This window comes from Plutella xylostella, chromosome 28, assembly GCF_932276165.1.
Source record: "Plutella xylostella chromosome 28, ilPluXylo3.1, whole genome shotgun sequence".
Classification (NCBI taxonomy): Eukaryota; Metazoa; Arthropoda; class Insecta; order Lepidoptera; family Plutellidae; genus Plutella; species Plutella xylostella.
In genome coordinates this window covers 809,075-825,179 of record NC_064008.1, presented here as the reverse complement: position 1 = coordinate 825,179, position 16,105 = coordinate 809,075, and positions in this window count along the sequence as shown.

Sequence of the window (16,105 nt, the reverse complement as noted above, 5' to 3'; positions counted from 1 at the left end):
TGTTTTCAAGCTGCCCGAAGGCCTCTGACTAGGCTTAACGACTGCTGCCGAAGAAGCAACCGGGACCCACGGCTTTACGTGCCGTCCGAAGCACGGAAGCGTCCAGAAAAGAACCACTTGAAATCGGTCACCCATCCAATGGCTGACCGTGCCAATTGTTGCTTACCCTCAGTGATCAGTTAAGATCACTGAAGCCCGCTCGACTACGGATGCTTCGGAATTAGGTACCTAGTAAGTGATAATCGGGGTGGTGAATAGCGACATATTGTATTTGAACTATATTAAGAAGGTATATTTTGAACTAAATTATAAAAATCAATTTAAATCACCATACAAGTGAGCATGTTCAATTTACTTTATCAAAATGAACCCAAGGTCTTCAATAAGAATACCGTGTTTGTTGTTTTAGGAAAATTCGACAGACATGGATGATTATAATTGAATAGTTCCTATAAAAGGAGGTGTTATACGTTCTGTTTTCAGTTAAGTGAGCAGAATCGAGATAAACATGCAGGTTTTCGCTTTTGTTTTTGTTATTTTCGCACTGATGGCGGTGGCGTTTGGACAAGCGGTAAGTTAATGTTTAGTTAGGTACTAAAATATAAACATTTCATTACAAATGAATAAACAAACATGATCTGCCTGAAAATGGTGAAACTTTGGCAGCACCAGCGAGTGTGCCTTTCTTCTGACCAATTACATTGTTGGGAAGAAAAAATGGCGACTGAACCAACCAATTAGAACTGGTGAATTAGGCACAGTCGCCTTAGGCGCCATCTGTAATTAGCTTTTATTTATTTTAACACTTTATTGTACACAGAAACATAAATACATAACAATTGAAAAACACAGTAAAAGCATACAATGGCGGGCTTATTGCCAAAAAGCAATTTCTTCCAGCCAACCTTTGTTGGTGGATAAAAGAGTAACACTGAGTTGCAGAAAGGAACTTTAAGCTAATGTCAACCTTAAATGTATAGCTGCCTTGCTTTGACAGTATACGGGCAGAAAGAGACAGACATAGATTTAATGTCGACATTAGTGTAATGATCCTTTCTGCAACTCAGCGTTACTTACTTAAAGAGTTGCTTTTAGTTTATCTTCTATTGTTTTGTGTTTGTTCCAGCGTTTCCGTCGCTGTGACACGGACCACGAGGATACGGAACCGCACCGCCGCTCCCTCGCCCTCGGGCCTGAGGGACGTAAGTTACAACCACTACTAATAATCATCATCATCATCATCATCTCAGCCATAGGACGTCCACTGCTGATCATAGGCCTCCCCCAATGATTTCCACCTTGTCCGATCGGAGGCGGCCCGCATCCAGTGCTTACTAATAATATATTCTATTCTATTCTCTGTGGGGGTTTAAGTACCTGCACCTGGCTCTCTCGAGTGGAACCTTTGTGCACATATCACCTAGGTCTAAACTGCCTTCCTAGGCTTGGACCATTTCCCACCACGCTGTTCCAATGCGGGTTGGTGGGTTCACATATCTAGATTGATGTGCTAAATCTAGATATGCAGGTTTCCTCACGATGTTTTCCTTCACCGTAAGAGCGATGGTATATATCCTTACTATATAATATTATCAATGCGAAAGTAACTGTGTCTGTCTGTCTGTCTGTCTGTCTGTCTGTCTGTCTGTCTGTTACTCTTTCACGCCAAAACTACTGGACGGATTTGAATGAAATTTGGTATACATATGGTCTAGACCCTGAGAAAGAACATAGGCTACTTTTTATCCCGGAATTCCCACGGGAAAACTTTTTAAAGCGAAGCAAAGCGCGCGGGAACAGCTAGTTGAACATAAATTCAAAGAACTCATTGGTTCATGTCAGCACCGGGATTCGAACCCGCATCTCTAGCGTGAGAAGCGCGCGCTCACCTGACTGAGCTACCACTGCTAATAATAATCATGATAATGTCCTAGTCAAATTTGGACCACGACGGCCAATCTCATTTGCTCAAGTTAAATAACATCATCATCATCACGACCCATTACGTCCCCACTGCTGGGGCACGGGTCTCCTTCCAGTGAAGGAAGGGTTTAGGCCTAGATATCAAGTAATAGATATATTTAATAATTTATTCATCACTCTTCAAAATAATAATATTAACAATATGTTTATATTCTCTTTTCTAGAAAGAATCGAATTCTGTAAGTATTGTAGTATTTATTTAGTAAATTAATAATTGATTCAGAAGTTTTTCATAACTATTCACTTAGGCTTAAGCAATACATATGAACTTAGTCGTTCATCATCCCATCGATCGTCGTCATCACAAAAATATAATATAAAGCCGCAAACACAAAATGAATTGTGAATATTACATCGATACAAATTGTAGTCAATACAATATACTAGCCCTCTTATTAATAGAGAACTTACAGAACAAATTGTTCTTTGTCGGAGAGGGACAAAACAGTTTATTATTTAAAACGTATTGTAACTTTTCTATGAATAAGGGGGTAAATCTATCAGTGGCGGATTTACCTATAGGCCAAAAAGGCCAGTGCCTAGGGCGGCAGATTTAGAGGGGCGGCAAATTTAGCATTTTTTATTTTACAGATTTTTTAAATATAAATTTACCTGTACACAATCTACATATAAATAAACGCACTGTCATATAATCAGTATGTACCTATATTCTTTGAATTTAGTGGCAACTGTGGCTGCTGAATCATGCTCAGAAGGGCTAGTACGGGGCGCATTTAAGTCGTGACAAAAGTTCGACGTCGTCGTGCTCGCTCTTGAGGCTGCGCGATGTGAGTGAGCGCGATGCATAACTTATGTCACTTCTTAAACTAGCCAAGATTGCCGCTTTTTCATGCTGCTACAGGAATTTTTGTAAACTCGACATAACGCTGGCTTAAATAAATGAGTGAAATCGGGAAAGGCAAAACCCGGAATAGAGTTAATTTGAGACGATGGTCAGCCAGAAAAGAAGCATGTGATAGTTAAAGAGATTCTTGGCATGCATATTCTTTGAAATCAATCAAATATGATATTACTGAATAGCCTGTAACGCGACAAGAAGCGGCGGGAATACTTTCGAATTTGGAGAAACTGGAAACGGCTGTAATGGTAGTTATGTGGATAATGTGGAATTTTGTCATATGTACTAAGTACATCAGTGATATTTTTGGACCAAACAGTCACTTGAGTCTACCAAAAATTCGCAGTTTTAAGCTTAATATTTCGCAAACCAGTCACTGAATAAAAAAATGGTTTGAGGAGACCTTTGATATTTTTGAAAGACCTGTACAATACCTTACATCAACGAAAAAAATCATCCCCATTTTACACGTATGGAAGGTAACATTTTTTTTTTCATTAATTTATTTTACCAGTTTGTCGATGCCGTACATTTGTACAAGGTGGATAAAAGAAGTCATCCTATCATGATTGGCTCTAATTTTTTTCTAAATGAAAAACTTCGATTCTGTTTTTTTATTAACTATGTTTATTTGAACATTTAAAATTTTATTGGTAAAGTCTAGAAGATGATATTGGCCAAATGGGCGCCGTCACAATTGATTGCCCTACGGGCTCCTTTTATGGCATTTCTCATCAATTCAGCGAGACCTTCGGGCGAGAGATTCTCGCAATCGTGTCGAATGTTGTCCTTAAGGGCTTCCAGAGACACGGGCTTATTCACATTAACACGGGTCTTGAAAAAACACCCACAAAAACTGTCTGAAACGGTTAAATCGGGCGATATTGCAGGGAAAAATGACATATAAAACGAAAAAAAAGGCGACCCGAAAACTGAATATACAAAATTATTTGGCGTTCTTGGGAAGTGTGGCTTCCATGGCTTGTCAACTTGTATTCTGCATTTGTCTAGTCCACCAATATAAAAACAAATTTGAAATTGGCGGCCATTTGTATAAATGAGAGCAATTTCCAATAGGGTGATTACTTTTGGCCCACCTTGTATATCTTTGCGAAATGTCAGCTTTGATATTTTTACCCGTTTCTGAGAAAAAGACAGCCGGACAACAAAGTGATCCTATAAGGGTTTCTTTTTTCCTTTTGAGGTACGGAACCTTAAATAAGATTTGATGAAACATTTGAAGTTGGTGAAAGATAGACATAGAAATATCCACATCATTAAGTTCACAATCATACTAATAACGGGATTAAAGTAACAAATTGAATTTCAGAAGTCAGTAGGGGCGGCAAAAATTTAATGGCCTACGGGCGGCAAATTTGTAAATCCGCCACTGAAATCTATTGATATTATTATTTTCAAAGTAGGTACCTACCTATATAGGTACGGGGTAAATCTATTGATATTATTATTTTCAAAGTACCTACCTATATAGGTACCTAAATATGTATATCATATTTTCTCGCAATCACACTAAGTTTTATTTTTTACAGGCCCGGAATGAAGATCCCAAGATGAAAAGTGTCTTTATAAACAACATGTTTATCCGCTGCCAGAAATAAAATTTTATATTTAAATATTTTTTATTTTGTCCTTGATCCAACTACTTGTCCCTATTTTCATCTACTTAAGTGAGTCAGTGAGATGTACGAAAGTATGTAAGTATAGATTCTCTGAATGAAATATCAACTCTACTTTATACAGCGTGTTGCAAAAAACAATTTTTGAAAACACGTAACTTTGTTTTTGTTTCAAATCTAATATTATATATATTTAAATATTAAATTATTATCTTCTAATCAAAATCAATTCAAAATCTACGATCCACAAATAGCTTCTTCATTAACCTATATAACAAATGTTATCAGCAATATGCCTCGTCAAAAATCACTCAAATCTAATGAATTTCCAAAAGAACTTGGACTTAGAACAAAATATTTTATCGTTAAAAACCTCTTCCAGACCTCTGTCTCTTAAAGGTAGAATATTTCCAAGCCATTATCATTTACCTAGTTACTTGTACCTATTTTATAGTTTAGTAAATATTTACTTAAGTATACCTTAATATTAATAGCTATAAATAATAGACCGAATATATAGAATAGACGACCGAATGGCGTAGTGGTTAGTGACCCTGACTACTGAGCCGATGGTCCCGGGTTCGATTCCCGGCTGGGGCAGATATTTGTTTAAACACAGATATTTGTTCTCGGGTCTTGGATGTGCCCGTAAAATGGCAATAGGCCCGCCCCCTATTACATTGGGACTAACATAACACTCTGGCGAAAAGTGGGTGCAGCAATGCACCTCTGCCTACCCCGCAAGGGAGTACATTAGTACAAGGCGTGAGTGTGTGTGTGTGTGTGTGTGTGTGCTATAAATAAAAATAATTATAGTGTCGAAAAAAAAACTTTTAAAAAAAATAGCTTTTAAGAACAAAATTTATTTAAAATTACCTCCTCAGTTAATTACTATCTGTAATTCATTTTATATTTCATTTGTATATTCATTTCACCACGCTTATAATCTAGAGCTTCGTTACTACACCACCTTACAAGAAGTTACGTTACTATACCATCATAAGGTAGATTTCGTAGATTCTAAGCATGAGATTAAATAACAGAATAATATAGTGTTTTTTGCTCTGTGTGGTGCTAGAGTTCGCTGGTGAAGGTAGGTTGTGAGGATACCAATGAATGGTTCTTCCTTCTTCTCTGAGGGACTGTCTAAAGATCTACAAAATATAATAAAAAAACAATGTTGTTATGTGTGGTTAAGTATTTTATTCAAGACTTTATGAATGTCAAAAATTATTTCTTCCTTTTTATACCAAACTTTGATTATTCATAAATCATATCCAACTGTAAAAAGAAACATATTGATTAAAATAAAGTACTTATATTTCATGCGACCAAATAACCTTCATCTGACAAAAAACATATACGAAATATTGATAATTTTTTTAATATTTATTATTTAAAAATAATAAAAACTTTCTTCTTTCGTTCTTTCTTTAAATTAAATCAAATAATATTTTAAGGATTTAAGACGTGACAAAAGTTTTGCATCGCGCTCACTTACATCGCGCGGCCACGCAACGGAGAACTTTTGTCACGTCTTAATTGAGCCCCGTGCTAGCCCTTCAGAGGATCATAAAGTTAGTGCCAATTTCTCCATAGTCGGTTAGAGCATAACCAGGGAGTATTGGTTGACTTTTGACACATCTATCATGAATTTTATATGCAGATGACGTATAATTGATGAACCTGTCGGTTAGTTGACCGACTATGGCGAAATTGGGGCTTAAACTGTTAGCGCTGGGGCGGCACACATATCTCTTTTGTCTCCTGTACTCACCGATGGTAGGCACGAACCACCGTGGTTGTTTCGTGTTGTCTTCTTCGCAGGGCTCGCATGGGACGTCTTCACAGCTGTCACCCTCACAGTCTTCACATCTTTCAGCCTCGCAGTCGTCACAGGTTTCAGCCTCACACTCGTCACAGGTTTTATTGCCCTGGGAAAGTCACACCTATTCTATTCTATTCTATTATCTGTGGGGGTGTAAGTACCTGCACCTGGTTCTCTCGAGTGGAACCTTTGTGCATATCCCCAAGGTCTAAACTGACTTCCTAAGCTTGGACTAGTAATACAGAGAAAGTACGTTTTGGTACACAGAAATGGTACTTAAATATGTTTTTCTTTGGTCTCCTGTGTTACAAATTATTATCCCGCCGTTTTACTTGCTTGCTAGCTTTTCTTGTGATGATGATGATGATAATGATGAGATGATGATTATCATGAAAACTCACCCCCTGTGCAAACACCACCGCCATAACGGCAAAAAAAAAAGTCAAAAATACGAACAGTTTCATTTTAAAAATACTCAGTTGAATGAATAAAATAGCATATGTCCAAGAACTTATAAAGGTAGTTTTCAATTTTCATGCAAACATTATGTTTAAATTATTGTACGTGTACCTAATTAGAATTCTGGAAACATGTGTAGCCAATCAATTGTTTCAAATTATGTCATTATAAAAATACTGTGTACACAAACAGGTAATTTTATGTGGTGTTTTGTGCGGTGGAACTTGCCGTCGCAAGTTCTGTGCAGACCGAAGTGCGCGGTCATGCGAACAGTGCCGGAACTTAAAACGCTCTTTTAGGTAGGAAGGAGATGCTGGGTTAAACAGTATGTTGTAAAGTAGTGATAGTATATGGGTATTCCGTCGAAGGCGAATAGGAAGCCACTTGAGTTTAGTGCGAAATTCGGAGATATGGTCATATTTACGTAAACCAAATATAAACCTTATACTTGCTGCGTGTTTTGAAACTATACAAGGCCAGAACGCAGAGGTTGGGACTGCTCGAGTATATTTTCAAATTAAAAAGGTGCCATGATTTACTTGAAAGTATACAAGGCTATTACGCATTTACGCACTAATCGCGTATATTTTCAAGTAAGTTGGGCCAAAATTATGGCTTGAAAATATACTGCAGCATTTACCACTGCGTACTAATGGTGTATATTTTCAAGGGCCAAGCGGCAATGCGAGCACTTGAAACTATACGCGATTAGTTACCAGGTAGCCATTTTAAATTGTTGCTCTCTCTTTCTTTCATGCGAAATAGTAATAAGTCTATTGCTTTCTAAACATTGCATCATCATTCCCCACTTGGCATTGTTTTCGTAATGTGTTTTTTGTTTACATCCTACAGTTAAAAAGTAAATTGATTTAAATTAAACTGTAGAACTGTTGTAAATAGTAAAAATTATCTCAGAAGAAGGTGTAGTGTAGAACAATTCATAAAAGACAATTACGGTGAAATCAAAACTTGATGAAAAATATATCTGTAATACCTACTACACTCACGAGTAATGAATAAGTCCAAGTAGCAAAAAGTCAATAGCATTTTATTTAGAATTTGATCGAACTTTACGTTTTTAGTTGGTTCTAATAATATTTTGATGCGCTGTTAATAATGTACTTTAATATTGCCGACAGCGTCATTGAGCTAGTCTTTTCCGTTCAGGAGCTATCGGTACTAGAACTTTTTCATTGCTCGTGAGTGTAGTAGGTATTACTCTTAATTCATATAAATAATAAGATATTAGTATTCTTACTTGCAAGTATCATTGCTATAAATATCAATTAATCAATGAAATTAGAACTTGTTCACCTTTTTTTATTAACATTCTATAAGTATGACAGGCAGAAAAAGTAAATTTTAGTCATGTACATTTACCGAAATAGTTAAGTAAATCAGACTCAGCATGTACGTTAATAATAAATTATTATGCGACAAGTACGCCAATCAAGCAATGTGCGTTATAGCAATGTAGATTTTCAAGAACGATTCAGTAAATCCCAACTTGAAAGTATACGCGATTAGTACGCACAAATCGTGTATATTTTCAAGTAAAATATTATTATTTTTCACTTGAAACTATACAGTGCTAGTACACTATGGGTGCGTTCTGGCCTTGTATAGTTTCAAAACACGCATGCTTGCTCTCAAGCTTGTTAAGTTGCTCCTGGGTGAGATCGAGATAGCTGGCGTCGGCGTAGTCAAGAATCGGTAATAATAGAGACTGCGAAAGCGCAATCTTAGTGGAAGTTGCAAGGAAATTACGCAATCTCCTAAGCGAAGCAGCAGAGCCAAACACTTTTCGGCTGACTGATTCAAGTTGAGGTCCCCAAGACATGTATTTATCAATGAAGACTCCCAGGTTCTTTACGGATGGAAGGTTCGGAAAATCCACATTGCACAACAGTCTAGAGCTGCCTATTATGATAACCTGTGTTTTAGACGGATTAACCCTAAGTGCTAATCGTTTACTCCAGTCTGATATGTTGTTCAAATCAATATTCGTCTCTGAAATTGCCTATTTTGTTTAAATTCTAAATTAAGTATATGTTTGAAAAAATCGGGGTTGTTTAGTGTGGACTTTTTGTGAGTGGAACTTTTTAATTGCCTGTAAGAGTATGATCTATGGTCTACCTAAGTGAGTAAAAGTACGACAGGTGGTAGGGACACCCCGAATGACATTTCAACTCTAATTTATACTATGTAACATAACTCTAATTTATAGTAAGTAATTATGTTGTACCTATTATCTCTTGTCTTATCACACATTACCCCTTTCTTAATACTATCGATTTCCTTTCAATGTGGTTGTCTGGAAGAGATTACTTTTAGTAATAAGGCCGCCGATTGTACTATTTATTTTCTTGTGTATGTTAATGAAACTGTTTCTGTTTGTGTGCAATAAAGAGTATTTTATCTTTATCTTTAACACATCACACAACTGCGTGCTCTGCGCCGCCGTTTCTCCATACATTTATGACAATCCGTTTGGTGCGATAAGGACGATATCGATAGGTGGATGCTTACCTTAAGACTCTCGACAAAACAAAACGAGACATTTTTATTTATTTTTTGCTTATATTTAGTGTGTAGTTAGATAATAATAACTTAAATTATACTATAGTCCTTGAGTAAGTACACTGTACCCCTTTTATATCTCTAGTTCATCCATCCAAAGGTTGTCTGGAAGAGATCGCTATAAGCGATAAGACCGCCTTTTGTACCCTAGTTAAGTGTCTATGTAAAATTGTTAATCATTTCTTGGTGTACAAATAAAGAGTACTCTATCTATCTATCTAATACGAGAGTTTTCGTTCAGAATTCGTTCAGCCTCCGTTTCTTGTCGGTTTTTTGTACCCGAATATAGTGTATCCAGTTCCAAGTCCATCTTAGCGCGCAAATGTGCGATCGTGAATGTGAAGTGTTGGTCTCGTCTCGTCGATAGTTTTGTCGAGGCCCGAGACAAAACCTCTCGTAGAGAGTCTGGAGAGCGCTTTTAATGAGAATTTTTATGGCGCTGGAGAGAGAGCTAAACGCCATACAAACATATTTATATTTACCTTATATGTATATATCTATCTATGTATTTGTGTAGATAATATCAGCTGCCCGATACCCATATCACAGGCTCTATCGACTTTAGGGTTGGATGGCAGTGTGTGAGATGTCCCCACATATTTATTTATTTGCGTCGTCGATGCTCGATGGATTTAAAAAAAACCTACACTGGGCCCTCTGATATGCCGATATAATATTATATCTTTAAGTCCGAGTGTAGTGATGTTTTTTCTCTTTGTGGTCCGAGCTAGAGTTAGCATAAACATAAAAGCATACTTACAAATTTTACACCTTAATAGCTAAGATATTTGGCAAAATTTTCAGAATTGGTAAAGTAAGTAGCATCAGTTTGCATAAGATTGTAATTTGTGAGGATACCAATGCATGGCTTCTTCCTTCTTCTTTGAGGAACTGTCTGAAGTCTGTTTTTTTATCTCAGATACTTATTTTATTTTATTTTATTTATTAAGAAAATTTACAGCGTAAACAACAACAGCTTATATACTAACATGCTTAAATAGTAAGGCAAATTACAAATTTTCCTTCATATACTACGAAACAATGGTGCACACAAAAGTACTCAATTAAAGTTAAATTAATACTAGTTACATACTGTAGATTATGAACTGAAATTTATCAAGTTTATCCTAATTTGTGGAATAAATAATAAGATAAGATAGATACACAAATAAATAAATATATAAATAAATATTTTCTTAAGAAATACCTACATAGATAATTATATGGTATACATATGTTTACATACACAAACATAACTTTATAAGTTTTAAGTAACACATGCTTAAATTATAAAATATATAAAGATATAGTGTTTGAGTCCCCTAGTTAAGATGTTTGATTGCAGTTTTATGTATTAATTAATTGGCCTTATTTACTTCACTACTTTCGGTTATTTGATTTAGAATCTTCGTCTTGAATGCGAATTTAGTACTGTGTAGGAATATGTCGATATTGCTAAAGAATTTATTGTATTTTTTTTTTTTTTTATAAAGTTTATTCATATATTTTTCTTAATTGGTATTACAATTTAGGTCTGCCAAACTGCGCAGCAGTTTGATGGCGGACATATCACTCTCTTAATACAATAAAATAGGCAATTATTAATACTTTAGGTACTTACATATCTACGTTTATATAAGGTGAGGTACACATTATCATATCTGATCTGAACAACAGTAAGTCAGAGAACACAAAGATGCAGTAATAATTTTGACTTTGAAACAGTGAAGACGGTAAGTAGGTAGATAACCGGACTTGACATCGTAAGTTAACTTAATATCAGGTAAGTAATATTATCGACAAATTAATCTAGTACTTTTAGGTATATATAATAAAATTATAACAGAAACAAAAAATAAAAAATGTTTAAATAGGTACAGCCTGCAGTCAAAATTGACTCTTACGAAGGAGGGCTTAAGATCGGTAATGAGTCCAAACAAAGTGTACGGTGTATGTTCGGGCGAGTCTTGTGATGGGTTCGTTGCTGGCGTAGTTGGTGTGGTGGAAGGGTACATGTAGTAGCGCGGTGTGGCGCGTGCGCCTCCGCGGCGTGCAGTAGGCCACGCTGCCCACCAGCCCCGCGCAGTCCACGCGTCCGTGAACCAGGTCGTGGAGGAAGCTCATGTCGAGCAATGTTCGTCGTTCCTCTAGGGTTGGTAAGTTATTGATACGGCAACCGTCAATATACGAGTTAGTAGAATTTCTTAAACGATAATTCAGATGATTTATAAATACTTTTTGAACTTTTTCGAGACGTTCTTTATAAATAGTATAGTGTGGGGACCATATGGGGCAAGCGTATTCCAATATACTGCGTACGTATGCGTAATAAACTGATTTTATAGCTCCAATGTTAGTGAAGGGTTTGCATGACCGAATTACAAATCCGAGGTTCCTGTATGCCTTGTTGGAGATGTGGTCAATATGTTCAGAGAGTAAAAATTTTGAATCTAAGATAATACCAAGATCTCTTACAGAGCTGACTCTTTCAATAATGGTGTCGTTGAATGTGTAATTGAAGTAAGAAGGCTTAGGTTTACGAGTGAAGCTTATGCACATGCATTTCCTGACATTAACTGTTATTTTATTGTTGTGATAGTACCTGCATAAAGCTTCCAGATCTGCTTGAACAGCATCATGGTCTTGTTGGTCGCGTATTTTATAAAATATTTTTTTATCATCGGCGTACATGAGATGTTTTGAATATGTAAAGGCTGTATATATATCAAACAGATATACGTTATAAAATAATGGCCCTAAATGTGACCCTTGAGGTACTCCTGTAGGAATGTCGACGAAGTTAGACCTGAAGCCACCTAACACTACTGCTTGTGAACGATTCGTCAGGTATGATTTTACCCATCGTAACAGATCGCCATGGATCCCTAGCATCCGTAGTTTGTGAAGAAGGATGGTGTGATCCACACGATCGAAAGCTTTTTCGAAGTCGGTGTAGATCACATCAACCTGTCCACCGTGATCCATGTTATTAAGTAGAAAGTTGCTGAATGACGCTAGGTTGGTGACCGTTGAACGTTTCCGTAAGAAGCCGTGTTGTTGTTCCGGGATATGGCGTGAAATAACGGGGTAAATAGCATTGTACACTTCTTTTTCAAAAATCTTACCAACAGTATTTAAAATGGAAATGCCCCTATAATGTTCAACTGGCAATCTGGACCCTTTCTTATGTATAGGCACTATATGTGCCGATTTCCATATGTGAGGGAATATGCCGTCTTCCAGAGAGCGATTAAAAATCAATGCTATGGGCTTTGAAAGTGAAGTTGCACATTTAGCCCAGAAAATAGAAGGAATACCATCACTGCCTGCACCTTTATTTGTATCTAGTGCACCAAGAGATTTCTCCACTGATGCTGCCGAAATTCTCAGTCGGGATAACGATTCATGACAGTCTACAGTCTCAGTCAAAGGTACGGTATTATCCGATGGGTCACCGAACACGCTCTTAAAAAAATCACTAAACGCATTACAGATGTCTTTGCCATTAGTGATTAATTGACAGATTCTGAACGGTTCATCAACAGTCGGTTGTCCCGCGATTAAGTGAGGTACTTATCAGAGATTAAAAAACAGACTTTAGAGATCTACAAAATATAATTAAAAAACGATATTGTTATGTGTGGTTAAGTATTTTATTCAAAAACACTTTATGAATGGCAAAAATTGCTTCTTCCTTTTTATACCAAACTTTGATTATTCATAAATCATATCCAACTGTAAAAAGAAACACAGTGATTAAATTAAAGTATATAATGGCCAAATACCCTTTACATACCAAAAACATATATAGGTAATGTTGATAAAAAAATGCCTATATTATTAACAAAAACTATTACACTTAATATTATACTTAACGTCCGTCATCATCATCAAAATATCTCGGTTTTTTCTTAACATCATCTTCTACTTAGCATGTTGTTGACAAACAGCTCAGAAATCAATGCAATGAAACAATATTTCATCGATAGGTATATACAAACACTTTCTGTAGATTAAGGCCCTGTTTCACAATGTCTGGATAGCGGCTACCTGTGAGATAAAGACATACTGTCACTCTCTGTTATTATTTTTTTGACAGTGACAGCATACATTTTACCTCACAGGTAGCCACTAATGAGACATTGTGAAACAGGGCCTAACTCACGTATACGTTACACATAACGTATAACTCATCAGAGGACCATAAACTTTAAGCCCCTTATTACAAATAGTAGACTTAAGATAGTTCTGGTTTAGAACACTTGTCTTTATAATCCAGAGATTTCATATAGGTAAGTAAATCAGTAGCCTAAAGCCGAGTTTAAACTAGAACCATCTTTAGTCTTTGTTTTAAAATAAGGGTTAAACTGTTAGCGCTGGGGTGGCACACATATATGTCTTTGGTTGCCTGTACTGACGACCGAATGGCGCAGTGGTTAGTGGCCCTGACTACTGAGCTGAAGGTCCCGGGTTCGATTCCCGGCTGGGGCAGATATTTGTTTAAATACAGATATTTGTACTCGGGTCTTGGGTGTTGATATTTATATTTAGTATCTATCTATTTATGTATTTGTGTAGATATATCAGCTGTCCGACACCCATAACACAGGTTCTGCCTAGCTTGGGGTCGGATGGCCGTGTGTGAGATGTCCCCACATATTTATTTATTGATTTATTTACTCACCAATGGTAGGAACAAACCATCGTGGTTGATACTTCAGTTTTAAGGGACATTCGCACATGTTGGTATCTTCTTGAAATACCTGAAGTAAATGATTATTATTATTATAGTTTTCATGCTGGGAAATATAACCTCCTGACACCTGGCGTGCTATGAGTAGGACATTGAAAAAAATATATATATTATATTGTTTAAAAATACCTAAGTAGGTATATTAAAAGTTTTATGGAGTATCCCTGTTATTCCTTTAAAGTTTTATAGAGTACCTATCCCTTAAGCAATTTGTTCTTTGCCAGAAAGTGACAAAACAGTTCAGTAGTTAAAACTTTCCTTTTTTTTTTAAATAACAGTGTATTCATATACCTCTCGGGGTCAGGAGTCACAATAAATTTATGTATACTACATATACTATTAAAATAAATTTCAATTATCAAAAATGTAAGTCTATATCAATATTAAAGTGTAACCATATATTCTTACTACTTACTATTCTATATATTCATAAAAAATGGGTGTGGATGTGTCCCCTTGGACACAACCGTATATTGACGTAGATACGAAGTTAAAATTTAAGATGAATAAGTATAAGATTGTATAACAATAATACGACCGAATGGCGTAGTGGTTAGTGACCCTGACTACTGAGCCGAAGGTCCCGGGTTCGATTCCCGGCTGGGGCAGATATTTGTTTAAACACAGATATTTGTTCTTAGGTCTTGGATGTGCCCGTAAAAATGGCAATAAGCCCGCCCCCTATTACATTGGGACTAACAGAACACTCTGGCGAAAAGTGGGTGCAGCAATGCACCTCTGCCTACCCCGCAAGAGTGTGTGTGTGTCATAATAATAATATTTGGCACCATAAAGGTTATATTGACTACATAATTCTATTCTATTCTCTGTGGGGGTAACAGTACCTGCACCTGGCTCTCTCGAATGGAACCTTTGTGCATATCCCCAAGGTCTAAACTGCCTTCCTAAGCTTGGACCATTTCCCACCACGCTGGTCCACTGCGGGTTGGTGGGTTCACATATCTAGGTGTGCTATCTAGATATGCGGTTTCCTCACGATGTTTTCCTTCGCCGTAAGAGCGATGGTATACATTGTACGTAAATTCAGAAAAGAACTCATTGGTACATGTCAGCGCCGGGATTCGAACCCGCATCTCTGGCGTGAGAAGCGGGCGCTTACCCGACTGAGCTACCACCGCTCTAAAACACTAAAATATTTATGAATTGAAGTTTCGACTCATGAAAATTGTTGTATATTTGTATAATTTATAATCCCGCTGCTTAATTACTAGCTCACTAGCTATTCTTGTGATGATGATAAGATGATAATTATCATGTGAACTCACCTCTTCATCCTCCTGTCCAAACACCACCGCCATTCCGGCTAAAAGAAAAGACAGAAATACTAACAGTTTCATTTTTAAAACACTTCAGTTGACTGAATAAAGTAACATTATCCCATGAACTTATAAAGGTAATTTTCAATTTTCATGCAAACATTATGTTTAAATTGTACGTGTAATTAGATTTCTGGAAACATGTTTGGCCAATTGTTTCAAATTATGTCATTATAATACTGTACATAAACAGGTAAGTAATTTTATGCTTTCTTGTTATCGATTTATCTTAATTATAGTTTACATAAAGACTATTATAAATACCTAAGTGTCTACTAATTCAATTAACTACACTTAAATTTAAACAAGCGTGTAGATTAAAAATCATTCTGCATTCATTCAACTACAAAAAAATAATTAAATGAAATTGCGATGGTTTCGTCGCTTTTTGCCGTCATGGCTGTAGTGCTTGGGCAGAAGCCGCAAGAGGTAAAATACCTACATACCGGTCAAAATCATAACCCTCCTTTTCGCTTCGCCATAGTCGGGTAATAAAGTAGTTAATTAAAATGGTGCCTTGTTTTTACCTTGCATCAAATAAATTGTCTTAAATTGTATATATCATAGCTTTTATAATAATGTTACTAGCGATGCTAAAACTATACAAAACCCAATTTTACTACGCATTTAAGTATAAAATTCTACAAATTACTTACCGACATTTGATTT